Here is a 27095-nt window from a genome sequence, read left to right as displayed (position 1 = left end):
GTGCAGTGAGTCCAGAGATTGCACTGGCACCACTGGGGATGCAGTGCAGTGAGTCCAGAGAGTGCACTGGCACCACTGGGGATGCAGTGCAGTGAGTCCAGAGAGTGCACTGGCACCACTGGGGATGCAGTGCAGTGAGTCCAGAGACTTCACTGGCACCACTGGGAATGCAGTGCAGTGAGTGCAGAGAGTGCACTGGCACCACTGGGGATGCAGTGCAGTGAGTCCAGAGAGTGCACTGGCACCACTGGGGATGCACTGCAGTGAGTCCAGAGAGTGCACTGGCACCACTGGGGATGCACTGCAGTGAGTCCAGAGAGTGCACTGGCACCACTGGGGATGCAGTGCAGTGAGTCCAGAGAGTGCACTGGCACCACTGGTGATGCAGTTTAGTGAGTCCAGAGAGTGCACTGGCACCACTGGGGATGCACTTCAGTGAGTCCAGAGAGTGTACTGACACCACTGGGGATGCGGTGCAGTGAGTCCAGAGAGTGCACTGACACCACTGGGGATGCAGTGCAGTGAGTCCAGAGAGTGCTCTGGCACCACTGGGGATGCAGTGCAGTGAGTCCAGAGACTGCACTGGCACCACTGGGGATGCAGTGCAGTGAGTCCAGAGAGTGCACTGGCACCACTGGGGATGCAGTGCAGTGAGTCCAGAGAGTGCACTGGCACCACTGGTGATGCAGTCCAGTGAGTCCAGTGAATGCACTGGCACCACTGGGGATGCTGTGCAGTGAGTGCAGAGAGTGCACTGGCACCACCTGTGATGCAGTACAGTGTGTCCAGTGAGTGCACTGGCACCACTGGGGATGCAGTGCTGTGACTCCGGAGAGCGCACTGGCACCACTGGGGATGCAGTGCAGTCAGTCCAGTGAGTGCACTGGCACCACTGGGGATGCAGTGCAGTGAGTGCAGAGAGTGCAATGGCACCAATGGGGATGCACTTCAGTGAGTCCAGAGAGTGCACTGGCACCACTGGGGATGCAGTGCAGTGAGTCCAGAGATTGCACTGGCACCACTGGGGATGCAGTGCTGTGACTCCAGAGAGCGCACTGGCACCACTGGGGATGCAGTGCAGTGAGTCCAGAGAGTGCACTGGCACCACTGGGGATGCAGTGCAGTGAGTCCAGAGAGTGCACTGGCACCACTGGGGATTCAGTGCAGTGAGTCCAGAGAGTGCACTGGCACCACTGGGGCTGCAGTGCAGTGAGTCCAGAGAGTGCACTGGCACCACTGGTGATGCACTGCAGTTACTCCAGAGAGTGCACTGGCACCACTGGGGATGCGGTGCGGTGAGTCCAGAGAGTGCACTGGCACCACTGGTGATGCACTGCAGTGAGTCCAGAGAGTGCACTGGCACCACTGAGAATGCCCTTCAGTGAGTCCAGAGAGTGCACTGGCACCACTGGGGATGCACTGCAGTGAGTCCACAGAGTGCACTAGCACCACTGGGGATGCAGTGCAGTGAGTCCAGAGAGTGTACTGGCACCACTGGGGATGCACTGCAGTGAGTCCAGAGAGTGCACTGGCACCACTGAGAATGCACTTCAGTGAGTCCAGAGAGTGCACTGGCACCACTGGGGATGCAGTGCAGTGAGTCCAGAGAGTGCACTGGCACCACTGAGAATGCACTTCAGTGAGTCCAAAGAGTGCACTGGCACCACTGGGGATGCACTGCAGTGAGTCCAGAGAGTGCACTAGCACCACTGGGAATGTAGTGCAGTGAATCCAGTGAGTGCACTGGCACCAGTGGACATGCAGTGCAGTGAGTCCAGAGAGTGCACTGGCACCACTGGGGATGCACTGCAGTGAGCCCAGAGAGTGCACTGGCACCACTGGTGATGCAGTACAGTGAGTCCAGTGAATGCACTGGCAACACTGGGGCTTCAGTGCAGTGAGTCCAGAGAGTGCACTGGCACCACTGGTGATGCAGTATAGTGAGTCCAGTGAGTGCACTGGCACCACTGGGGATGCAGTGCAGTGAGTCCAGAGAGTGCACTGCCACCACTGGGGATGCACTTCAGTGAGTCCAGAGAGTGCACTGGCACCACTGGGGATGCAGTGCAGTGACTCCAGAGAGTGCACTGGCACCACTTGGGATGCAGTGCAGTGAGTCCAGAGAGTGCACTGGCACCACTGGGGATGCAGTGCAGTGAGTCCAGAGAGTGCATTGGCACCACTGGTGATGCAGTGCAGTGAGTCCAGAGATTGCACTGGCACCACTGGGGATGCACTGCAGTGAGTCCACAGAGTGCACTGGTACCACTGGGGATGCAGTGCAGTGAGTCCAGAGAGTGCACTGGCACCACTGGGGATGCACTGCAGTGAGTCCAGAGAGTGCACTGGCAGCACTGGGGATGCAGTGCAGTGAGTCCAGAGAGTGCACTGGCACCACTGGGGATGCACTGCAGTGAGTCCAGAGAGCGCACTGGCACCACTGGGGATGCACTGCAGTGAGTCCACAGGGTGCACTGGCACCACTGAGAATGCACTTCAGTGAGTCCAGAGAGTGCACTGGTACCACTGGGGATGCACTGCAGTGAGTCCAGAGAGTGCACTAGCACCACTGGGGATGCAGTGCAGTGAATCCAGTGAGTGCACTGGCACCACTGGGGATGCAGTGCAGTGAGTCCAGAGAGTGCACTGGCACCACTGGGGATGCACTGCAGTGAGTCCAGAGAGTGCACTGGCACCACTGGTGATGCAGTACAGTGAGTCCAGAGAGTGCACTGACACCACTGGGGATGCGGTGCAGTGAGTCCAGAGAGTGCACTGGCACCACTGGGGATGCACTGCAGTGAGTCCAGAGAGTGCTCTGGCACCACTGGGGATGCTGTGCAGTGAGTCCAGAGACTGCACTGGCACCACTGGGGATGCAGTGCAGTGAGGCCAGAGAGTGCACTGGCACCACTGGGGATGCAGTGCAGTGAGTCCAGAGAGTGCACTGGCACCACTGGTGATGCAGTACAGTGTGTCCAGTGAGTGCACTGGCACCACTGGGGATGCAGTGCTGTGACTCCGGAGACTGCACTGGCACCAGTGGGGATGTAGTGCAGTGAGTCCAGAGAGTGCACTGGCACCACTGGGGATGCAGTGCAGAGAGTGCACTGGCACCACCTGTGATGCAGTACAGTGTGTCCAGTGAGTTCACTGGCACCACTGGGGATGCAGTGCTGTGACTCCGGAGAGCGCACTGGCACCACTGGGGATGCAGTGCAGTCAGTCCAGTGAGTGCACTGGCACCACTGGGGATGCAGTGCAGTGAGTGCTGAGAGTGCAATGGCACCAATGGGGATGTAGTGCTGTGACTCCAGAGAGCGCAGTGGCACCAGTGGGGATGCAGTGCATTGAGTCCAGAGAGTGCACTGGCACCACTGGGGATGCACTGCAGTGAGTCCAGGGAGTACACTGGCACCACTGGGGATGCAGTGCAGTGAGTCCAGAGAGTGCACTGGCACCACTGGGGATGCAGTGCAGTGAGTCCATAGAGTGCACTGGCACCACTGGGGATGCAGTGCAGTGAGTCCAGAGAGTGCACTGGCACCACTGGTGATGCACTGCAGTGAGTCCAGAGAGTGCACTGGCACCACTGGGGATGCAGTGCAGTGAGTCCAGAGAGTGCACTGGCACCAATGGGGATGCACTGCAGTGAGTCCAGATAGTGCACTGGCACCAGAGGGAATGCACTGCAGTGAGTCCAGAGAGTGCACTGGCACCACTGGGTATGCAATGCAGTGAGTGCAGAGAGTGCACTGGCACCACTGGGGATGCAGTGCAGTGAGTCCAGAGAGTGCAGTGACACCACTGGGGATGCAGTGCAGTGAGTCCAGAGAGTGCACTGGCACCACTGGGGATGCAGTGCAGTGAGTCCAGAGAGTGCACTGGCACCACTGGGGATGCAGTGCAGTGAGTCCAGAGTGTGCACTGGCACGACTGGGGATGCAGTGCAGTGAGTCCAGTGAGTGTACTGGCACCACTTGGGATGCACTGCAGTGAGTCCAGAGAGTGCACTGGCACCACTGAGAATGCACTTCAGTGAGTCCAGATAGTGCACTGGCACCAGTGGGGATGCAGTGCAGTGAGTCCAGAGAGTGCACTGGCACCACTGAGAATGCACTTCAGTGAGTCCAAAGAGTGCACTGGCACCACTGGGGATGCACTGCAGTGAGTCCAGAGAGTGCACTAGCACCACTGGGAATGCAGTACAGTGAGTCCAGAGAGTGCACTGGCACCACTGGGGATGTAGTGCATTGACTCGAGAGAGTGCACTGGCACCACTGGGGATGCAGTGCAGTGAGTCCAGAGAGTGCACTGGCACCACTTGGGATGCAGTGCAGTGAGTGCAGAGAGTGCACTGGCACCACTGGGGATGCAGTGCAGTGAGTCCAGAGAGTGCATTGGCACCACTGGGGATGCAGTGCAGTGAGTCCAGAGAGTGCACTGGAACCACTGGGGATGCACTGCAGTGAGTCCAGAGAGTGCACTGGCACCACTGATGATGCAGTACAGTGAGTCCAGTGAGTGCACTGGCACCACTGGTGATGTAGTGCAGTGACTCGAGAGAGTGCACTGGCACCACTGGGGATGCAGTGCAGAGAGTCAAGAGAGTGCACTGGCACCACTGGGGATGCAGTGCAGAGAGTCAAGAGAGTGCACTGGCACCACTTGGGATGCAGTGCAGTGAGTCCAGAGAGTGCACTGGCACCACTGGGGATGCAGTGCAGTGAGTCCAGAGAGTGCATTGGCACCACTGGGGATGCGGTGCAGTGAGTCCAGAGAGTGCACTGGCACCACTGGGGATGCACTGCAGTGAGTCCACAGAGTGCTCTGGCACCACTGGGGATGCAGTGCAGTGAGTCCAGAGAGTGCACTGGCACCACTGGGGATGCACTGCAGTGAGTCCAGAGAGTGCACTGGCACCACTGGGGATGCAGTGCAGTGAGTCCAGAGAGTGCACTGGCACCACTGGGGATGCACTGCAGTGAGTCCAGAGAGTGCACTGGCACCACTGGGGATGCAGTGCAGTGAGTCCAGAGAGTGCACTGGCAGCACTGGGGATGCAGTGCAGTGATTCCAGAGAGTGCACTGGCACCACTGGGGATGCACTGCAGTGAGTCCAGAGAGCGCACTGGCACCACTGAGAATGCACTTCAGTGAGTCCAGAGAGTGCACTGGTACCACTGGGGATGCACTGCAGTGAGTCCAGAGAGTGCACTAGCACCACTGGGGATGCAGTGCAGTGAATCCAGTGAGTGCACTGGCACCACTGGGGATGCAGTGCAGTGAGTCCAGAGAGTGCACTGGCACCACTGGGGATGCACTGCAGTGAGTCCAGAGAGTGCACTGGCACCACTGGGGATGCAGTACAGTGAGTCCAGAGAGTGCACTGGCACCACTGGGGATGCAGTGCAGTGAGTCCAGAGAGTGCACTGGCACCACTGGGGATGCACTACAGTGAGTCCAGAGATTGCACTGGCACCACTGGGGATGCAGTGCAGTGAGTCCAGAGAGTGCACTGGCACCACTGGGGATGCAGTGCAGTGAGTCCAGAGAGTGCACTGGCACCACTGGGGATGCGGTGTAGTGAGTCCAGAGAGTGCACTGACACCACTGGGGATGCGGTGCAGTGAGTCCAGAGAGTGCACTGGCACCACTGGGGATGCAGTGCAGTGAGTCCAGAGAGTGCTCTGGCACCACTGGGGATGCAGTACAGTGAGTCCAGAGACTGCACTGGCACCACTGGGGATGCAGTGCAGTGAGTCCAGAGAGTGCACTGGCACCACTGGGGATGCAGTGCAGTGAGTCCAGAGAGTGCACTGGCACCACTGGTGATGCAGTACAGTGTGTCCAGTGAGTACACTGGCACCACTGGGGATGCAGTACTGTGACTCCGGAGACTGCACTGGCACCACTGGGGATGCAGTGCAGTGAGTCCAGTGAATGCACTGGCACCACTGGGGATGCAGTGCAGAGAGTGCACTGGCACCACCTGTGATGCAGTACAGTGTGTCCAGTGAGTTCACTGGCACCACTGGGGATGCAGTGCTGTGACTCCGGAGAGCGCACTGGCACCACTGGGGATGCAGTGCAGTCAGTCCAGTGAGTGCACTGGCACCACTGGGGATGCAGTGCAGTGAGTGCAGAGAGTGCAATGGCACCAATGGGGATGTAGTGCTGTGACTCCAGAGAGCGCAGTGGCACCAGTGGGGATGCAGTGCATTGAGTCCAGAGAGTGCACTGGCACCACTGGGGATGCACTGCAGTGAGTCCAGGGAGTACACAGGCACCACTGGGGATGCAGTGCAGTGAGTCCAGAGAGTGCACTGGCACCACTGGGGATGCAGTGCAGTGAGTCCATAGAGTGCACTGGCACCACTGGGGATGCAGTGCAGTGAGTCCAGAGAGTGCACTGGCACAACTGGGGATGCACTGCAGTGAGTCCAGAGAGTGCACTGGCACCACTGGGGATGCAGTGCAGTGAGTCCAGAGAGTGCACTGGCACCAATGGGGATGCACTGCAGTGAGTCCAGAGAGTGCACTGGCACCAGAGGGAATGCACTGCAGTGAGTCCAGAGAGTGCACTGGCACCACTGGGTATGCAGTGCAGTGAGTGCAGAGAGTGCACTGGCACCACTGGGGATGCAGTGCAGTGAGTCCAGAGAGTGCAGTGACACCACTGGGGATGCAGTGCAGTGAGTCCAGAGAGTGCACTGGCACCACTGGGGATGCACTGCAGTGAGTCCAGAGAGTGCACTGGCACCACTGGGGATGCAGTGCAGTGAGTCCAGAGTGTGCACAGGCACCACTGGGGATGCAGTGCAGTGAGTCCAGAGAGTGCACTGGCACCACTGAGAATGCACTTCAGTGAGTCCAGATAGTGCACTGGCACCAGTGGGGATGCAGTGCAGTGAGTCCAGAGAGTGCACTGGCACCTCTGTGAATGCACTTCAGTGAGTCCAAAGAGTGCACTGGCACCACTGGGGATGCACTGCAGTGAGTCCAGAGAGTGCACTAGCACCACTGGGAATGCAGTACAGTGAGTCCAGAGAGTGCACTGGCACCACTGGGGATGCAGTGCAGTGAGTCCAGAGAGTGCACTGGCACCACTTGGGATGCAGTGCAGTGAGTGCAGAGAGTGCACTGGCACCACTGGGGATGCAGTGCAGTGAGTCCAGAGAGTGCATTGGCACCACTGGGGATGCAGTGCAGTGACTCCAGAGAGGGCACTGGAACCACTGGGGATGCACTGCAGTGAGTCCAGAGAGTGCACTGGCACCACTGATGATGCAGTACAGTGAGTCCAGTGAGTGCACTGGCACCACTGGGGATGTAGTGCAGTGACTCGAGAGAGTGCACTGGCACCACTGGGGATGCAGTGCAGAGAGTAAAGAGAGTGCACTGGCACCACTTGGGATGCAGTGCAGTGAGTCCAGAGAGTGCACTGGCACCACTGGGGATGCAGTGCAGTGAGTCCAGAGAGTGCATTGGCACCACTGGGGATGCGGTGCAGTGAGTCCAGAGAGTGCACTGGCACCACTGGGGATGCACTGCAGTGAGTCCACAGAGTGCTCTGGCACCACTGGGGATGCAGTGCAGTGAGTCCAGAGAGTGCACTGGCACCACTGGGGATGCACTGCAGTGAGTCCAGAGAGTGCACTGGCACCACTGGGGATGCAGTGCAGTGAGTCCAGAGAGTGCACTGGCACCACTGGGGATGCACTGCAGTGAGTCCAGAGAGTGCACTGGCACCACTGGGGATGCAGTGCAGTGAGTCCAGAGAGTGCACTGGCAGCACTGGGGATGCAGTGCAGTGATTCCAGAGAGTGCACTGGCACCACTGGGGATGCACTGCAGTGAGTCCAGAGAGCGCACTGGCACCACTGGGGATGCAGTGCAGTGAGTCCACAGAGTGCACTGGCACCACTGAGAATGCACTTCAGTGAGTCCAGAGAGTGCACTGGCACCACTGGGGATGAACTGCAGTGAGTCCAGAGAGTGCACTAGCAACACTGGGGATGCAGTGCAGTGAATCCAGTGAATGCACTGGCACCACTGGTGGTGCAGTGCAGTGATTCCAGAGAGTGCACTGGCAGCACTGGGGATGCAGTGCAGTGAGTCCAGAGAGTGCACTGGCAGCAGTGGGAATGCAGTGCAGTGAGTCCAGAGAGTGCACTGGCACCACTGGGGATGCAGTGCACTGAGTCCAGAGACTTCACTGGCACCACTGGGAATGCAGTGTAGTGAGTGCAGAGAGTGCACTGGCACCACTGGGGATGCAGTGCAGTGAGTCCAGAGAGTGCACTGGCACCACTGGGGATGCAGAGCAGTGAGTCCAGAGAGTGCACTGGCACCACTGGGGATGCACTGCAGTGAGTCCAGAGAGTGCACTGGCACCACTGGGGATGCAGTACAGTGAGTCCAGAGAGTGCACTGGCACCACTGGGGATGCACTTCAGTGAGTCCAGAGAGTGCACTGACACCACTGGGGATGCAGTGCAGTGAGTCCAGAGAGTGCTCTGGCACCACTGGGGATGCAGTGCAGTGAGTCCAGAGACTGCACTGGCACCACTGGGGATGCAGTGCAGTGAGTCCAGAGAGTGCACTGGCACCACTGGGGATGCAGTGCAGTGAGTCCAGAGAGTGCACTGGCACCACTGGTGATGCAGTACAGTGTGTCCAGTGAGTGCACTGGCACCACTGGGGATGCAGTGCTGTGACTCCGGAGACTGCACTGGCACCACTGGGGATGCAGTGCAGTGAGTCCAGTGAATGCACTGGCACCACTGGGGATGCAGTGCAGAGAGTGCACTGGCACCACCTGTGATGCAGTACAGTGTGTCCAGTGAGTTCACTGGCACCACTGGGGATGCAGTGGTGTGACTCCGGAGAGCGCACTGGCACCACTGGGGATGCAGTGCAGTCAGTCCAGTGAGTGCACTGGCACCACTGGGGATGCAGTGCAGTGAGTGCAGAGAGTGCAATGGCACCAATGGGGATGTAGTGCTGTGACTCCAGAGAGCGCAGTGGCACCACTGGGGATGCAGTGCATTGAGTCCAGAGAGTGCACTGGCACCACTGGGGATGCAGTGCAGTGAGTCCAGGGAGTACACTGGCACCACTGGGGATGCAGTGCAGTGAGTCCAGAGAGTGCACTGGCACCACTGGGGATGCAGTGCAGTGAGTCCATAGAGTGCACTGGCACTACTGGGGATGCAGTGCAGTGAGTCCAGAGAGTGCACTGGCACCACTGGTGATGCACTGCAGTGAGTCCAGAGAGTGCACTGGCACCACTGGGGATGCAGTGCAGTGAGTCCAGAGAGTGCACTGGCACCAATGGGGATGCACTGCAGTGAGTCCAGAGAGTGCACTGGCACCAGAGGGAATGCACTGCAGTGAGTCCAGAGAGTGCACTGGCACCACTGGGTATGCAGTGCAGTGAGTGCAGAGAGTGCACTGGCACCACTGGGGATGCAGTGCAGTGAGTCCAGAGAGTGCAGTGACACCACTGGGGATGCAGTGCAGTGAGTCCAGAGAGTGCACTGGCACCACTGGGGATGCACTGCAGTGAGTCCAGAGAGTGCACTGGCACCACTGGGGATGCAGTGCAGTGAGTCCAGAGTGTGCACTGGCACCACTGGGGATGCAGTGCAGTGAGTCCAGTGAGTGTACTGGCACCACTGGGGATGCACTGCAGTGAGTCCAGAGAGTGCACTGGCACCACTGAGAATGCACTTCAGTGAGTCCAGATAGTGCACTGGCACCAGTGGGGATGTAGTGCAGTGAGTCCAGAGAGTGCACTGGCACCACTGAGAATGCACTTCAGTGAGTCTAAAGAGTGCACTGGCACCACTGGGGATGCAGTGCAGTGAGTCCAGAGAGTGCACTAGCACCACTGGGAATGCAGTACAGTGAGTCCACAGAGTGCACTGGCACCACTGGGGATGTAGTGCAGTGACTCGAGAGAGTGCACTGGCACCACTGGGGATGCAGTGCAGTGAGTCCAGAGAGTGCACTGGCACCACTTGGGATGCAGTGCAGTGAGTGCAGAGAGTGCACTGGCACCACTGGGGATGCAGTGCAGTGAGTCCAGAGAGTGCATTGGCACCACTGGGGATGCAGTGCAGTGAGTCCAGAGAGTGCACTGGAACCACTGGGGATGCACTGCAGTGAGTCCAGAGAGACTGCACTGGCACCACTGATGATGCAGTACAGTGAGTCCAGTGAGTGCACTGGCACCACTGGGGATGTAGTGCAGTGACTCGAGAGAGTGCACTGGCACCACTGGGGATGCAGTGCAGAGAGTCAAGAGAGTGCACTGGCACCACTTGGGATGCAGTGCAGTGAGTCCAGAGAGTGCACTGGCACCACTGGGGATGCAGTGCAGTGAGTCCAGAGAGTGCATTGGCACCACTGGGGATGCGGTGCAGTGAGTCCAGAGAGTGCACTGGCACCACTGGGGATGCACTGCAGTGAGTCCACAGAGTGCTCTGGCACCACTGGGGATGCGGTGCAGTGAGTCCAGAGAGTGCACTTGCACCACTGGGGATGCAGTGCAGTGAATCCAGTGAGTGCACTGGCACCACTGGTGGTGCAGTGCAGTGATTCCAGAGAGTGCACTGGCAGCACTGGGGATGCAGTGCAGTGAGTCCAGAGAGTGCACTGGCAGCAGTGGGGATGCAGTGCAGTGAGTCCAGAGAGTGCACTGGCACCACTGGTGATGCAGTGCAGGGAGTCCAGAGACTTCACTGGCACCACTGGGAATGCAGTGTAGTGAGTGCAGAGAGTGCACTGGCACCACTGGGGATGCAGTGCAGTGAGTCCAGAGAGTGCACTGGCACCACTGGGGATGCAGTGCAATGAGTCCAGAGAGTGCACTGGCACCACTGGGGATGCACTGCAGTGAGTCCAGAGAGTGCACTGGCACCACTGGTGATGCAGTACAGTGAGTCCAGAGAGTGCACTGGCACCACTGGGGATGCAGTGCAGTGAGTCCAGAGAGTGCACTGGCACCACTGGGGATGCACTACAGTGAGTCCAGAGATTGCACTGGCACCACTGGGGATGCAGTGCAGTGAGTCCAGAGAGTGCACTGGCACCACTGGGGATGCAGTGCAGTGAGTCCAGAGAGTGCACTGGCACCACTGGGGATGCACTTCAGTGAGTCCAGAGAGTGCACTGACACCACTGGGGATGCGGTGCAGTGAGTCCAGAGAGTGCACTGGCACCACTGGGGATGCAGTGCAGTGAGTCCAGAGAGTGCTCTGGCACCACTGGGGTTGCAGTGCAGTGAGTCCAGAGACTGCACTGGCACCACTGGGGATGCAGTGCAGTGAGTCTAGAGAGTGCACTGGCACCACTGGGAATGCAGTGCAGTGAGTCCAGAGAGTGCACTGGCACCACTGGTGATGCAGTACAGTGTGTCCAGTGAGTGCACTGGCACCACTGGGGATGCAGTGCTGTGACTCCGGAGACTGCACTGGCACCACTGGGGATGCAGTGCAGTGAGTCCAGTGAATGCACTGGCACCACTGGGGATGCAGTGCAGAGAGTGCACTGGCACCACCTTTGATGCAGTACAGTGTGTCCAGTGAGTGCACTGGCACCACTGGGGATGCAGTGCTGTGACTCCGGAGAGCGCACTGGCACCACTGGGGATGCAGTGCAGTCAGTCCAGTGAGTGCACTGGCACCACTGGGGATGCAGTGCAGTGAGTGCAGAGAGTGCAATGGCACCAATGGGGATGCAGTGCTGTGACTCCAGAGAGCGCAGTGGCACCACTGGGGATGCAGTGCAGTGAGTCCAGAGAGTGCACTGGCACCACTGGGGATGCACTACAGTGAGTGCACAGAGTGCACTGGCACCACTGGGGATGCACTGCAGTGAGTCCAGAGATTGCACTGGCACCACTGGGGATGCAGTGCAGTGAGTCCAGAGAGTGCACTGGCACCACTGGGGATGCACTTCAGTGAGTTCAGAGAGTGCACTTGCACCACTGGGGATGGGTTTCAAGCCAACTGCATTAACCGCTCATGCTTCTTTCTTATGAGACGTTAGTAAACCAATTACATAGCCTTGTCAAGACTAAATCACAGGTCAAAATCCTGTACATCTCATGTGGCCAACCACTCCCAACTAGGATTCCAAGAACCAGGAGGTTCGGTGAAAATAGGGCTAGTGCTATTAGAGGGGTGATTATTAGGGTAAGCCCTAAGCTGTCTTTAATGGAGAAGTATGGGTGGAATGGGATTTTGTCGCAGTCTGATACGATTCCTAGTGGGTTATTTGAGCCTGATTCGTGTAGGAAGGTTAGGTGGACTAGGGTGATTCCTGCAATTAGGAAGGGCAGTAGGAAGTGGATGACGAAGAATCGGGTTAAGGTTGGATTGTCTACTGAGAATCCTCCTCAGGCTCATTCTACTAGAGTTTGCCCAATGTACGGGATGGCTGAGAATAGGTTGGTGATTACGGTGGCCCCTCAGAATGACATTTGTCCTCATGGTAGGACATACCCTACGAAGGCAGTTGCTATTAGGGTGAGTAGGAGGATTACTCCTGTGTTTCAGGTTTCTTTGTATAGGTAGGAGCCGTAGTAGAGGCCTCGTCCGATGTGTAAGTAGATGCAGATAAAGAAGAGCGAAGCACCGTTGGCGTGGAGGTTGCGGATGAGCCATCCGTACTGGACGTCTCGGCATGTGTGAGCTACTGAGGAGAAGGCGAGTGAAGTGTCTGCGGTGTAGTGTATGGCTAGTAGCAGGCCTGTTAGGATTTGTGTGGCTAAGCAGATGGCTAGAAGGGAGCCGAAGTTTCATCAGGCAGAGATGTTGGAGGGGGCGGGTAGGTCGATTAGGGAGTTGTTGATTATTTTTAGTAGGGGATGGGATTTGCGGATGTTAGGGGCCATTAGTGAGTCTGTGTGTTATTAGGATTATTACCAGGATGGAGAGGGCGAAGGATCCTAGGTAGGCCTTAATTAGCCCTGTGTGTATTGAGGTTGCGGCTTTGCTTGCGGCTACTTGTAGTTCAGCAAGGCCCTCTGGCCCTATTTTTTTGAGTCAGGAGAGGTCGATCAAGTGTAGGGCAATGTTTTGTCCCTTTTCTAGTAGGTTTTTGGAGAAGAATCGGTGTACTAGGGGGTTGAAGTACCCTAATGCAGAGGAGAAGTTTATGAGGGGGTTTGGTTTGGGGTGAGTGAGGGTGTGTGTTATGTTCGATAGTTCTAGGGCTAGGATGATTCCTAGGATTGTTATGAAGATGGCAGCGGTTTTGGTGATAAGGGGTATGGTTATTGGGGGGGTTTTGGTTGGTGTGATGAAAGAGGTAATGATTATTCCTGCTGTAATGCTGCCTAGGGCGAGTCGGGTTAGGGGGGCGGTGATTAGTGGGTTGTTTTCGTTTATTGATACTATTGGGGGGATTCGGGTTTGTCCAGCTTGGACTAGGATGGTTATGCGGATGCTGTAGGCTGCGGTGAATGCTGTGGCTATAAGGGTTAGGAGTAGGGCTCAAGTATTTAGGTATGATGTGTTTAAGCTTTCGATGATGAGGTCTTTTGAGTAGAATCCGGCTAGGAATGGGGTTCCTATCAGCGCCAGGTTTCCGATGGTTAGGCAGGAAGTAGTGACTGGGAGTATTTTCTGTAGGCCTCCTATCTTTCGGATATCTTGTTCTCCGTTTAGGTTGTGGATGATAGACCCTGAGCATAGGAATAGTATGGCTTTAAAGAAGGCATGGGTTGAGATGTGTAGGAAGGCTAGTTGTGGGAGGTTTAGTCCGATAGTGACTATTATTAGTCCTAGTTGGCTGGATGTTGAGAAAGCAATGATTTTTTTGATGTCATTTTGGGTTAGGGCGCATGTGGCAGCGAATAGGGTTGATAGAGCACCTAGGCATAGGCAGGCAGTTAGGGCTGTCTGGTTGGTGGCTACCAGGGGGTGCATGCGGATGAGCAGGAAGATTCCGGCTACTACTATGGTACTGGAGTGCAGTAGGGCTGATACTGGGGTGGGGCCTTCTATTGCTGCGGGCAGTCATGGGTGGAGTCCAAATTGGGCGGATTTTCCTGCGGCTGCGAGGATTAATCCTATGAGGGGGAGGATTGGGGTTTGGTGGGGGTGTACGGCTTGTTGGATCTCTCAGGTGTTGAATGTTGAAGCTAGTCATGCTATGCTCAGGATCAGTCCGATGTCTCCGATTCGGTTGTAGATTACGGCTTGTAGGGCGGCGGTGTTGGCATCTGCTCGGCCTTGTCATCAGCCGATGAGAAGGAAGGACATGATTCGTACTCCTTCCCAGCCTACGAATAGGAGGAATATGTTGTTTGCGGTTGTTAGGAGGAGTATGGCGACTAGGAATGTCAGTAGGTAGGTGAAAAATTTTGTTACGTATGGCTCTGAGGCCATGTATCATATGGCGAATTGTAGGATTGATCATGTTACAAATAGGGCGATTGGAAGAAATGTTATTGAGTATTGGTCTATTTTTAGGCTCAGGGGGATTTTAAAGTTTATAATGAATTTTCACTCCCAGTGGCAGGTGACAGATTCTACTCCCGAGTAGATGAATGCGGTTGTAGGGGCTAGGCTAATTAGGAATGCGGTTTTAACAGCGCGGGTGGTGGCTTGTGGGGTGTTTTTAAAGTTTTTAAATAGAAATGGCAGGATGATTGGGGTTAGGAGGATTGTCAGCGTGAGTAGTGTGAGGGAGTTGATTAGTAGTGTGGGGTTCACTCCTTTTACTTGGATTTGCACCAAGATGGGTGGTTCCTAAGACCAGTGGATTGCTGTTATCCTTTAAAAGTAAGGGGGCTGAAGTTTTAGGCTCAGATGTAAGAGTTAGCAGCTCTTGTTGGTTAAACCCTCCCCTCGGCAGGTAAGAAGGTTTGAACTTCTATTCTTAGAATCACAGTCTAATGTTTGGTTTAAACTATACTTGCATGAGGGGATTCCGGAGATCAGTTCGGGTTTGAGGATTAGGAGGAATATTGGGATAATGTGGAGCGTTATGAGCAGGTGTTCTCGCGTGGTTGAGTTTTGCATAGATGTGATGTGGGAGGGGATTGAGCCTCGTTGGGTCATTAGTAGTATGAATAAGGTGTAGGAGGCGGTTAGTAGGGTTGCGATTCCTGTTAGGATGATCGTGAAGGCAGATCAGTTGAATAAGGTGATTATAATGGTTAGCTCTGCTATGAGGTTTGTTGTTGGGGGTAAGGCTATGTTTGTTAGATTGGCCAGCAATCATCAGGTAGCTATGAGTGGTAGGAGAGGTTGTAGGCCTCGTGTGAGTAGTAGAATTCGGCTGTGCGTACGTTCATAGTTTGTGTTGGCTAGGCAGAATAGTATGGAGGAAGTTAGTCCATGGGAAATTATTAGGATCATTGCCCCTGAGAATGATCAGTGGGTTTGGATTATTCCTGTGGCGATAACTAGGCCTATGTGGCTAACGGATGAATAAGCGATTAGTGATTTTAGGTCTGTCTGTCGTAGGCAGATTGAGCTAGTCATTAGGGCGCCTCATAGGGCCAGGGTTAGGAAGGGGTAGTGCAGGAGGTTGGACAGTGGGCCCATAAATAGAGTGACTCGTATAATTCCGTATCCTCCTAGCTTTAGTAGTAGGGCGGCGAGGAGTATTGAGCCTGCGATGGGTGCTTCTATGTGGGCTTTTGGCAGTCAGAGGTGTAGGCCGTATAGTGGGGCTTTTACTATGAATGCTATGAGCAGTGCTAGACCTGATAGTATTCCTGTCCATGAGGTGGATAGGGTTGGGTGGGTTAGTTGTAGGGTTGGCAGGTGCAGGGTGCCAATTTTCACGTATAGGTGTATGATTGTGATTAGCAGGGGTAGAGAGCTTACTGGCGTGTAGAATAGCAGGTAGATGCCAGCGCTTAGGCGTTCTGGTTGGTTCCCCCATCGGGTGATTAAGATTAGGGTGGGAATGAGGGTTGCTTCAAATGAGATGTAAAATAGTGCTAGTTCTGTGGTGGAAAAGGCTAGTAGGATGAATGGCTGGACTGCGACTAAGGTTGAGATAAAGATTCGTTTGCGTTGTAGGGGTTCTTGTTGCAGGTGGTTTTGGCTTGCTATGATTATGAGTGGGAGTAGTCAGCAGGATAGTACTAGGAGGGGGGATGAGATTTGGTCAATTCCTGTTCAGTTGGATAAAAATTTGTAGGGGTAGTAGGTTGGGATTAATCACTGTAGGCTTAGGGCAGCGATTAGGAGGCTGTATAAGGTGGTGTTAGTCCATAGAAATTTTGGTGGAGACAGCAGGGCTGTTGGAAGAAGTATGATTGTGGGTAGGATGATTTTTAGCATTGCAGGAGGTTTAGGTTGTGTAGATGGTCGGAGCCATGTGTGCGGGTGGAGGCTACTAGGATGGCCAGGCCTGTGCCCGCCTCACACGCTGAGAAGGTTAGCATGAGAATTGGTACCATGGTGAATGAGGAGACTTGGTTTTCGATGGATCATATTGATAGGCCTACGAATATCGATAATATTATGCTTTCAAGGCATAGTAGGGCGGATACTAGGTGGGTTCGGTGGAAGGCTAGTCCTAGTCCGCTGAAAATGAAGGCTGAGTAGAAGCTTAAATGTAGGGGCGACATAAGAAAGTTACAGGGTTGGCTGTAATCTGCTGGGTCGAAACCAGCTATCTTTTTGGTTAGACTAACTTTCTGTTATTCTGCTCATTCTAGGCCCCCTTGAATTCACTCGTAGGCCAGTCCGAGTGTTAGGAGAAGGAGGATCACTACAGTTCAGGTGAGGGTCATTAGGGGGGATTGGAGTTGGACGGCTCATGGCAGGGGGAGTAGGAGGGCGATTTCTAGGTCGAATAGGAGGAACAGGATGGCTACTGAGGAAGAATCGGACTGAGAATGGTAATCGAGCAGATCCAAGTGGGTCGAATCCACATTCGTACGGTGAGAGTTTCTCTGAGTCGGGGTTTATTTGGGCGAGTCAGAAGTTTAATGCGGTTAGGGCGGCGCTTAGGATTGATGATAGGGCGAATATGAACATGAGTGCGTTCATTGCTCTCCTCTGGGTTTATACCAGATTCTAGAGATTGGAAGTCAATTGTAATTAATATACTAGAAGAGCAAGATCCTCATCAGTAGATGGTTATGTAGAGGAATAGTCAGATGACGTCTACGAAGTGTCAGTATCAGGCTGCTGCCTCGAATCCGAAGTGGTGGTCTGATGTAAAGTGGAACTTGATCAGTCGGAAGAGGCAGACGGTCAGGAAGGAGGATCCGATGATTACGTGGAGTCCGTGGAATCCAGTGGCAACGAAGAAGGTAGATCCGTAGACGCTATCGGCGATTGAGAATGGGGCTTCGTGGTATTCTATTGCTTGTAGGGCTGTGAAGTAGAATCCCAGGAGGATCGTTAGGGTTAGGGCGTGGATGGCGTGTTTTCGGTTTCCTTCTGTGATGCTGTGATGGGCTCACGTTACGGTAACGCCTGAGGCTAGTAGGATGGCTGTGTTTAGTAGGGGGACTTCTATCGGGTTGAGTGGTTTAATTCCTGTTGGGGGTCATTGGCCTCCTAGTTCTGGGGTTGGGGCCAGGCTCGAGTGGAAGAACGCTCAGAAGAACCCTAAGAAGAAGAATGCTTCGGATGTGATGAAAAGGATTATGCCGTATCGTAGGCCTTTTTGGACTGTGGGAGTGTGATGGCCTTGGAAGGTGCTTTCTCGTACAATGTCTCGTCATCATTGGAGTATTACTAGGAGTATTGAGATGAGGCCTAGGGTTAGTAGTACGGATGAGTTGTAGTGGAATCACATGATTAATCCTGAGGTTGTGAGTAGGGCGGCGGCTGCCCCGAAGATTGGTCAAGGGCTTGGGTCAACTATGTGGTATGAGTGTGCTTGGTGTGCCATTAGATGTTTTCTTGTAAGTATAGGCTTAGAAGGAGCACGAAGACGTAGGCCTGGATTATGGCTACTGCTACTTCTAGGATGGTTAGGAGTAGTAGGATGATTATTGTTAGGATGGATACTGCAGGAAGGGTGGGTATTAATGCAATGGAGGCTGTAGAGATGAGTTGGATGAGTAAGTGTCCTGCTGTAAGGTTGGCTGTAAGGCGGACTCCGAGGGCTAGGGGGCGGATTAGTAGGCTGGTTGTTTCGATCAGGATTAGTGCGGGGATTAGGGGTGTAGGGGTACCTTCGGGTAATAGGTGGGCTAAAGAGGCTGATGGTTGGTTTCGTAGGCCTGTTAGTAGTGTGGCGAGCCATAGTGGGAAGGCTAGGGCTATGTTCATAGATAGTTGGGTGGTTGGGGTGAATGTATATGGAAGGAGGCCTAGAAGGTTGATTGTAAGAAGTATGATTATTAGGGATGTAAATATTATGGCTCATTTGTGGCCATTTTTGTTGAGTGGGACTATTAGTTGTTTTGTGATTAGGTGAAGGAGTCATGTTTGGATAGTTGTTGATTCATCGGTTGTTTGGGGACGGGAATAGTAGGGCTGGGAAGAGTAGGGATAGTAGGATTAAGGGGATGCCGAATAGATTGGGGCTGGAAAATTGGTCAAAGAAGCTTAGGTTCATGGTCAGGATCATGGTGTGGGTTTGGTAGTGAGGGAGGTCTTATTTGATGGGGGGTTGGTTGTGGTGAAGGCTAGTAGTTTTGGTTGGATGAGGAGTGCTAGGGTTAATCAGGTTATAATTATGATTGAAAATCATGGTGCGGGGTTAAGCTGTGGCATATCATTAAGGAGGGGGAAGTCCCTCTTTGGCTAGCTTAAAAGGCTAGTGCTGTTGCATAGCTTCTTAATGATTAGGATGATGATAGAAGGGACGATCAGGCCTCGAAATGTGGGAGTGGGGTTGATTCTACTACAATGGGTATGTAGCTGTGATTAGCCCCGCAAATTTCTGAGCATTGTCCGTAAAAAATCCCAGGCCGGGTGGTAATGAATGAAGTTTGGTTTAGTCGGCCTGGGATTGCGTCTGTTTTAACTCCGAGCGTTGGGACTGCTCAGGAGTGGAGTACGTCTCCTGCAGTAATGATTACGCGGATGGGGGATTCTATTGGGATAACTACGCGGTGGTCAACTTCTAGCAGTCGGAAGTGGCCGTTGGGTAAGTCTGGGGTGGGCACTATGTAGGAGTCGAAGGATAGGTCTTTGAAGTCTGTGTATTCGTAGCTTCAGTATCATTGGTGGCCGATGGCTTTTAGGGTGAGGTCTGGTTCATCGATTTCGTCCATTATGTAGAGGATTTGTAGGGATGGGAGGGCGAGGAGTACCAGGACGATAGCAGGTAGGATTGTCCAGATCAGCTCTACTTCTTGGGCGTCTACAGCATTGGACGAGAGTTTTTCTGTTAGTATGTGGGCTAAAAGGTAGAGAACTAGGCTGCAGATAGCTAGGGCAACGATTAGGGCGTGGTCGTGGAATTCAACGAGTTCTTCTATGATGGGTGATGAGGCGTCTTGGAATCCTAGTTGGGAGTGGTTGGCCACATGAGATGTACAGGATTTTTACCTGTGATTTAGTCTTGACAAGGCTATGTAATTGGTTTACTAACGTCTCATAAGAAAGAAGCATGAGCGGTTAATGCAGTTGGCTTGAAACCAGCATGTGAGGGTTCGATTCCTTCCTTTCTTGTACTTGGACGAAGGCCGGTTCCTCGAAAGTATGGTATGGGGGAGGGCAGCCGTGGATTCATTCAACGTTTGTGGTAGTTAGTTCTGGTTGTAGGACTTTTCGTTTGGCCGAAAAGGCTTCTCAGATGATGAATATTAGTATGATTACGGCTACTATTGAGATTAGGGAGCCGATGGAGGAAATGGTGTTTCATAGTGTGTAGGCGTCGGGATAGTCCGAGTATCGTCGGGGTCTTCCTGCTAGGCCTAGGAAGTGCTGGGGGAAGAACGTTAGGTTTACTCCTGTAAATATTACCCCGAAGTGGGCTTTTGCTCATGTTTGGTGTAGGGTAAACCCAGTGAGTAGTGGGAATCAGTGAGTAAATCCTGCTAGAATGGCAAAGACGGCGCCTATGGATAGGACGTAGTGGAAGTGGGCAACTACGTAGTACGTGTCGTGCAGGGCGATGTCTAGGGAAGAGTTTGCAAGAACGATTCCTGTTAATCCTCCGATGGTAAATAGGAAGATAAATCCTAGAGCTCATAGTATTGGGGGGGTCTCATTTGATTGTTCCTCCGTGCAGGGTGGCTAGTCAGCTAAATACTTTGATTCCGGTAGGGATGGCAATGATTATAGTGGCTGATGTAAAGTAGGCTCGGGTATCAACGTCTATTCCTACTGTAAACATGTGGTGAGCTCAGACGATGAATCCTAGGAAGCCGATGGATAGTATGGCTCAGACTATTCCCATGTAGCCAAAGGGCTCCTTTTTGCCTGAGTAGTACGTGACTACGTGTGAGATGATTCCGAACCCCGGTAGGATCAGAATATAGACTTCTGGGTGTCCGAAGAATCAGAATAGGTGTTGGTACAGGATTGGGTCTCCTCCTCCAGCGGGGTCGAAGAATGTGGTGTTTAGGTTTCGATCAGTTAGTAATATTGTAATACCGGCGGCGAGTACGGGGAGTGATAGAAGGAGTAGGATGGCGGTAATTAGTACGGATCAGACAAATAGTGGGGTTTGGTATTGTGAGAGTGCGGGGGGTTTTATGTTGATGGCTGTGGTGATAAAGTTGATGGCCCCAAGGATGGAGGAGATACCGGCTAAGTGGAGTGAGAAGATAGCCAGGTCTACTGAAGCTCCGGCGTGGGCAAGGTTACCTGCTAGGGGAGGGTAGACAGTTCAGCCTGTGCCGGCACCAGCTTCTACAGTGGATGAGGCTAGTAGGAGGAGGAATGATGGGGGGAGGAGTCAAAAGCTTATGTTGTTTATTCGCGGGAATGCTATGTCGGGGGCACCGATTATGAGGGGGACTAATCAGTTGCCGAATCCTCCGATCATGATGGGTATGACTATAAAGAAGATTATTACAAAGGCGTGAGCGGTAACGATTACGTTGTAAATTTGGTCGTCGCCTAGGAGAGTTCCTGGTTGTCCTAGTTCTGCGCGGATTAATAGGCTGAGTGCGGTGCCGACTATTCCTGCTCATGCCCCGAAGATGAGGTACAGGGTGCCAATATCCTTATGGTTAGTGGAAAATAGTCATCGGTTGATGAAGGTGACGGGTAAGATGGCTGAGTGTTGAAGCGTTAGGCTGTAGTCCTTTTTTACAGAGGTTTAATTCCTCTTCTTATCGGCTCTGTAGTGAAATTCATGTTGAGTTGCAAGCTCATCGATGCGCACTAGGGTGCGTCAGGGTCTTTGTAGGCAGAAGCCAATTGGTTTAGGCATTTAGCTGTTAACTAGAGTTTTGTGGGATCGAAGCCCATCTGTCTAGGGAGGCTTTAGCTTAATTAAAGCGTCTGACTTGCATTCAGAAGATACAGGTTAATATTCTGTAAGTCTTAATGTGCAGAAACTAAGAGGGTTTAACTCTTATTTAAGGCTTTGAAGGCCTTCGGTTTGGGGTGTTATCCTAAGTTTCTAGACAATGGCATGTATTATTGGGGACAGGGGAAGTAAGAGGATTGATAGTGAGGCAAGGACCGCAGTAGGTGTGCTTGGGGCTTTGCTAGTGTATCATTGTTTTATGTGGTTAGAGGAGTTGGGGGGAAGGGTAATTGTTGAGTGGTATGCGAGGCGTAGGTAGAAGAAGAGGCTGAGCAGTGATAGCATGGCAATTGCCATGGCTGCTGGTGTTATTTCCTGTTTAGTTAGTTCTTGGATGATAAGTCACTTTGGTATAAAGCCTGTTAATGGGGGGAGGCCTGCTAGGGATAAAAGTACTAGTATTAGGGTGGCGTTTAGCACTGGGGTTTTTGTTCATGAGGTTGTGATCATGGATAGGTTAAGGGCTTTGATTTTGTTAAGGGCTAGGAATACGGCTGATGTTATGATTGTGTATAGGTAGAAGGTAAGTAAGGCCAATTTGGGGCTGTAAACTAGGATGATGGCGATTCAGCCTAAGTGGGAGATGGACGAGAAGGCTAGGATTTTGCGTGTTTGTGTTTGGTTCAGTCCTATTCAGCCTCCTAGTGCTGTTGAGGCTAGGGCCATGGCGGTGAGTAGAGCTGGGTCGAGGGATTTGGATGTTAGTAGGAGCAGGGTTAGTGGGGGGAATTTTATGAGGGTCGAGAGTAGCAGGGCTGTTATTAGTGGCGATCCTTGTAGTACTTCTGGGAATCAGAAGTGAAATGGCACTAGGCCCAGTTTAATAGCGATTGCTGCTGTCAGTAGTAGACAGGAGGTTGGGTGGTTTATTTGTGTGATGTCTCATTGGCCGGTGACTCAGGCATTGGTTATGCTAGAGAATAGGACCAGGGCGGAAGCAGCTGCTTGGGTTAGGAAGTATTTCGTTGCGGCTTCTACTGCTCGTGGGTGGTGGGATTTGGCAATTAGGGGAATGATGGCTAGTGTGTTGATCTCCAGTCCTGTCCAGGCCAGAACTCAGTGGTTGCTGGAAATTGTGATTGTGGTGCCCAAGATGAGGCTGAAGGTTATGATTGGGGTCGCGTAAGGGTTCATTAGTAGAGGAGGGGGTTAAACCATCATTTTCGGGGTATGGGCCCGATAGCTTGATTAGCTGACTCTACTAGAAAATAATATAAGGGAAGTATGGAGAATTTTGATTTCTCTTGTGTGGGTTCAATTCCTACTTTTCTAAGGTCAACAGGAAATGAGAGGGCTGTTATACCTCTATGTTCACTTTATCATAGTGACCCTTTGTAGTTCAGGCACATTTCCTTATGTAAGGAGGTAGGCCTGCATAGCAGATAGGTATGCTGATGTGTCAGAGGCACAGAGCTAGTGTGAGGGGTAGGAAGTTTTTTCATAGTAGGTGCATTAGTTGGTCATATCGGAATCGTGGCTATGAAGCTCGGACCCATAAGAAACCAGAAGATAGTAGGAGGACTTTTGTGGCTAGGATGTCGGGGAATAGTTCTGTGGGTGGCCCTAGGGCGCTTGGGTTTAGGAATATGATGGCTGTAAGTGTATTTATTAGCATAATGTTCGCATATTCAGCTAGGAAGAATAAGGCGAAGGGTCCTGCGGCGTATTCAACGTTAAACCCTGAGACTAGCTCAGATTCACCCTCTGTGAGGTCAAAAGGAGCTCGGGTTGTCTCTGCTAGGGTGGATACGTATCATATTATTGCTAGGGGTGATGAGGAGAAGAAGTATAGAGGCTCCTGTGCGACGGCAAACTCACTGCACTGCATCCCCACTGCTGCCAGTGCACTCTCTGGACTCACTGCACTGCATCCCCAGTGGTGCCAGTGCACTCTCTGGACTCACTGCACTGCAGCCCCAGTGGTGCCAGTGTACTCTCTGGACTCACTGCACTGCATCCCCAGTGGTGCCAGTGCACTCTCTCGAGTCACTGCACTGCATCCCCAGTGGTGCCAGTGCACTTTCTGGACTCCCTGCAGTGCATCCCCAGTGGTGCCAGTGCACTCTCTGGACTCACTGCACTGCATCCCCAGTGGTGCCAGTGCATTCACTGGACTCACTGTACTGCATCTCCAGTGGTGCCAGTGCACTCTCTGGGCTCACTGCAGTGCATCCCCAGTGCTGCCCGTGCACTCTCTGGAGTCACTGCACTGCATCCCCAGTGGTGCCAGTGCACTCACTGGATTCACTGCACTGCATACCCAGTGGTGCTAGTGCACTCTCTGGACTCACTGCACTGCATCCCCGGGGTTGCGAGTGCACTCTCTGGACTCACTGCACTGCATCCCCAGTGGTGCCAGTGCACTCTCTGGACACACTGCAGTGCAGCCCCTGAGGTGCCAGTGCACTCTCTGGACTCACTGCAGTGCATCCCCAGTGGTGCCAGTGCACTCTCTGGACTCACTGCACTGCATTCCCAGTGGTTCCAGTGCACTCTCTACACTCACTGCACTGCATCCCCAGTGGTGCCAGTGCACTCTCTGGACTCACATGACTGAATGAACAGTGGTGCCAGTGCACTCTCTGGACTCACTGCAGTGCATCCCCAGTGGTGCCAGTGCGCTCTCTGGACTCACTGCAGTGCATCCCCAGTGGTGCCAGTGCACTCTCTGGACAAACTGCACTGCATCCCCAGTGGTGCCAGTGCACTCTCTGGACTCAATGCAGTTCATCCCCAGTGGTGCCAGTGCACTCTCTGGAATCACTGCACTGCATCCCCAGTGGTGCCAGTGCACTCTCTGGACTCACTGCACTGCATCCCCAGTGGTGCCAGTGCACTCTCTGCACTCACTGAACTGCATCCCCAGTGGTGCCAGAGCACTCTCTGGACTCACTGCAGTGCAGCCCCTGAGGTGCCAGTGCACTCTCTGTACTCACTGCAGTGCATCCCCTGTGGTTCCAGAGCACTCTCTGGACTCACTGCACTGCATCCCCAGTGGTGCCAGTGCACTCTCTGCACTCACTGCACTGCATCCCCAGTGGTGCCAGGGTACTCTCTGGACTCACTGCAGTGCATCCCCAGTGGTGCCAGAGCACTCTCTGGACTCACTGCACTGCATCCCCAGTGGTGCCAGTGTACTCTCTGGACTCACTGCAGTGCATCCCCAGTGGTGCCAGAGCACTCTCTGGACTCACTGCACTGCATCCCCAGTGCTGCAGGTGCACTCTCTGGACTCACTGCACTGCATCCCCAGTGGTGCCACTGCACTCTCTGGACTCACTGCACTGCATCCCCGGTGGTGCCAGTGCACTCTCTGGACTCACTGCACTGCATCCCCGGTGGTGCCAGTGCACTCTCTGGACTCACTGCACTGCATCCCCAGTGGTGCCAGTGCACTCACTGGACTCACTGCAGTGCATCCCCACTGGTGCCAGTGCACTCTCTGGACTCACTGCACTGCATCCCCAGTGGTGCCTGTGCACTCTCTGGACTCACTGCACTGCATCCCCAGTGGTGCTAGTGCACTCTGTGGACTCACTGCAGTGCATCCCCAGTGGTGCCAGTGCACTCTCTGGACTCACTGCACTGCATCCCTAGTGGTGCCAAACCACTCTCTGGACTCCCGGCACCGCATCCCCAGTGGTGCCAGTGCACTCTCTGGACTCACTGCACTGCATCCCCATTGGTGCCAGTGCACTCTCTGGACTCACAGCACCGCATCCCCTGTGGTGCCAGTGCACTCTCTGGACTCACTGCAGTGCATCCCCAATGGTGCCAGCGCACTCTCTGGACTCACTGCAGTGCATCCCCAGTGGTGCCAGTGCACTCTCTGGACTCACTGCAGTGCATCCCCAGTGGTGCCAGTGCTCTCTCTGGACTCACTGTACTGCATCCACAGTGGTGCCAGTGCACTCTCTGGACTCACTGCAGTGCATCACCAGTGGTGCCAGTGCACTCTCTGGACACACTGAAGTGCATTCTCAGTGGTGCCAGTGCACTCTCTGGACTCACTGCGCTGCATCCCCATTGGTGCCAGTACACTCACTGGACTCACTGCACTGCATCCCCAGTGGTGCCAGTGCAGTCTCTGCACTCACTGAATTGCATCTCCAGTGGTGCCAGTGCACTCTCTGGACTCACTGCAGTGCATCCCCAGTGGTGCCAGTGCACTCTCTGGACTCACTGCACTGCATCCCCAGTGGTGCCAGTGCACTCTCTGGACTCACTGCACTGCATCCCCAGTGGTGCCAGTGCACTCTCTGGACTCACTGCACTGCATCCCCAGTGGTGCCAGTGCACTCTCTGGACTCACTGTACTGCATCCCCAGTGGTGCCAGTGCACTCTCTGGACTCACTGCACTACTACAGCCGCGGCAGTCGCTCCAGCCGCGGTAGCCCTCCAGCCTCGGCAGCCGCGGCAGCCGCGGCAGCCGCTCCAGCCGCGGCAGCCGCTCCGTCCGCGGCATACGCGGCAGACTCTCCAACCGCGGCAGCCGCTCCAGCCGCGGAAGCCGCGGCAGCCGCTCCAAACGCGGCAGGCACTCCAACCGCGGCAACCTCTCCAGCCGTGGCAGCCGCTCCACTCTGTAGCGGCTGGAGCGGCTGCCGCGGCTGGAGCGGCTGGAGCGGCTGCCGCGGCTGGAGCGCCTGCCGCGTTTGGAGCGGTTACCGCGGCTGGAGCGGCTGGAGCGGCTGCCGCGGCTGGAGCGGCTGCCGCGGCTGGAGGGGCTAACGCGGCTGGAGAGGCTGACGCGGTTGGAGCGTCTAGAGCGTCTGCCGCGGCTGGAGGGGCTACGGCGGCTGGAGCGGTTGACGCGGCTGGAGCGGATGCCGAGGCTGGAGCGGCACTCTCTGGACTCACTGCAGTGCATCCCCAGTGGTGCCAGTGCACTCTCTGGACTCACTGCACTGCATCCCCAGTGGTGCTAGTGCACTCTGGACTCACTGCAGTGCAACCCCAGTGGTGCCAATGCACTGTCTGGACTCACCGCACTGCACCCTGAGTGGTGCCATTGCACTCTCTGGACTCACTGCACCGCATTCCCACTGGTGTCAGTGCACTCTCTGGAGTCACTGCGCTGCATCCCCAGTGGTGCCAGTGCACTCTCTGGAATAACTGCAGTGCATCCCCAGTGGTGCCAAAGCACTCTCTGGACTCCAGGCACCGCATCCCCAGTGGTGTCAGTGCACTGTCTGGACTCCCGGCACCGTATCCCCAGTGGTGCCAGTGCATTCTCTGGACTCACGGCACTGCACCCTGATTGGTGCCAGTGCACTCTCTGGACTCAGTGCACTGCATCCCCAGTGGTGCCAGTGCACTCTCTGGACTAACTGCAGTGCATCCCCAGTGGTGCCAGTGCACTCTCTGGAGTCACTGCAGTGCATCCCCAGTGGTGCCAAAGCACTCTCTGGACTCCCGGCACCGCATCCCCAGTGGTGCCAGTGCACTCTCTGGACTCACTGCACTGCATCCGCAGTGGTGTCAGTGCAGTCTCTGCAGTCACTGTAGTGCATTCCCAGTGTTGCCGGGGCACTCTCTGTACTCACAGCACTGCATCCCCAGTGGTGCCAGTGCACTCTCTGGACTCACTGCACTGCATCTCCTGTGGTGCCAGTGCACTCTCTGGACTCACTGCACTGCATCCCCAGTAGTGCCAGTACACTCTCTGGTC

Source organism: Anser brachyrhynchus (genome assembly GCF_964034855.1).
Source record: "Anser brachyrhynchus genome assembly, contig: SCAFFOLD_49, whole genome shotgun sequence".
Classification (NCBI taxonomy): Eukaryota; Metazoa; Chordata; class Aves; order Anseriformes; family Anatidae; genus Anser; species Anser brachyrhynchus.
This window is presented reverse-complemented; position numbering follows the sequence as displayed.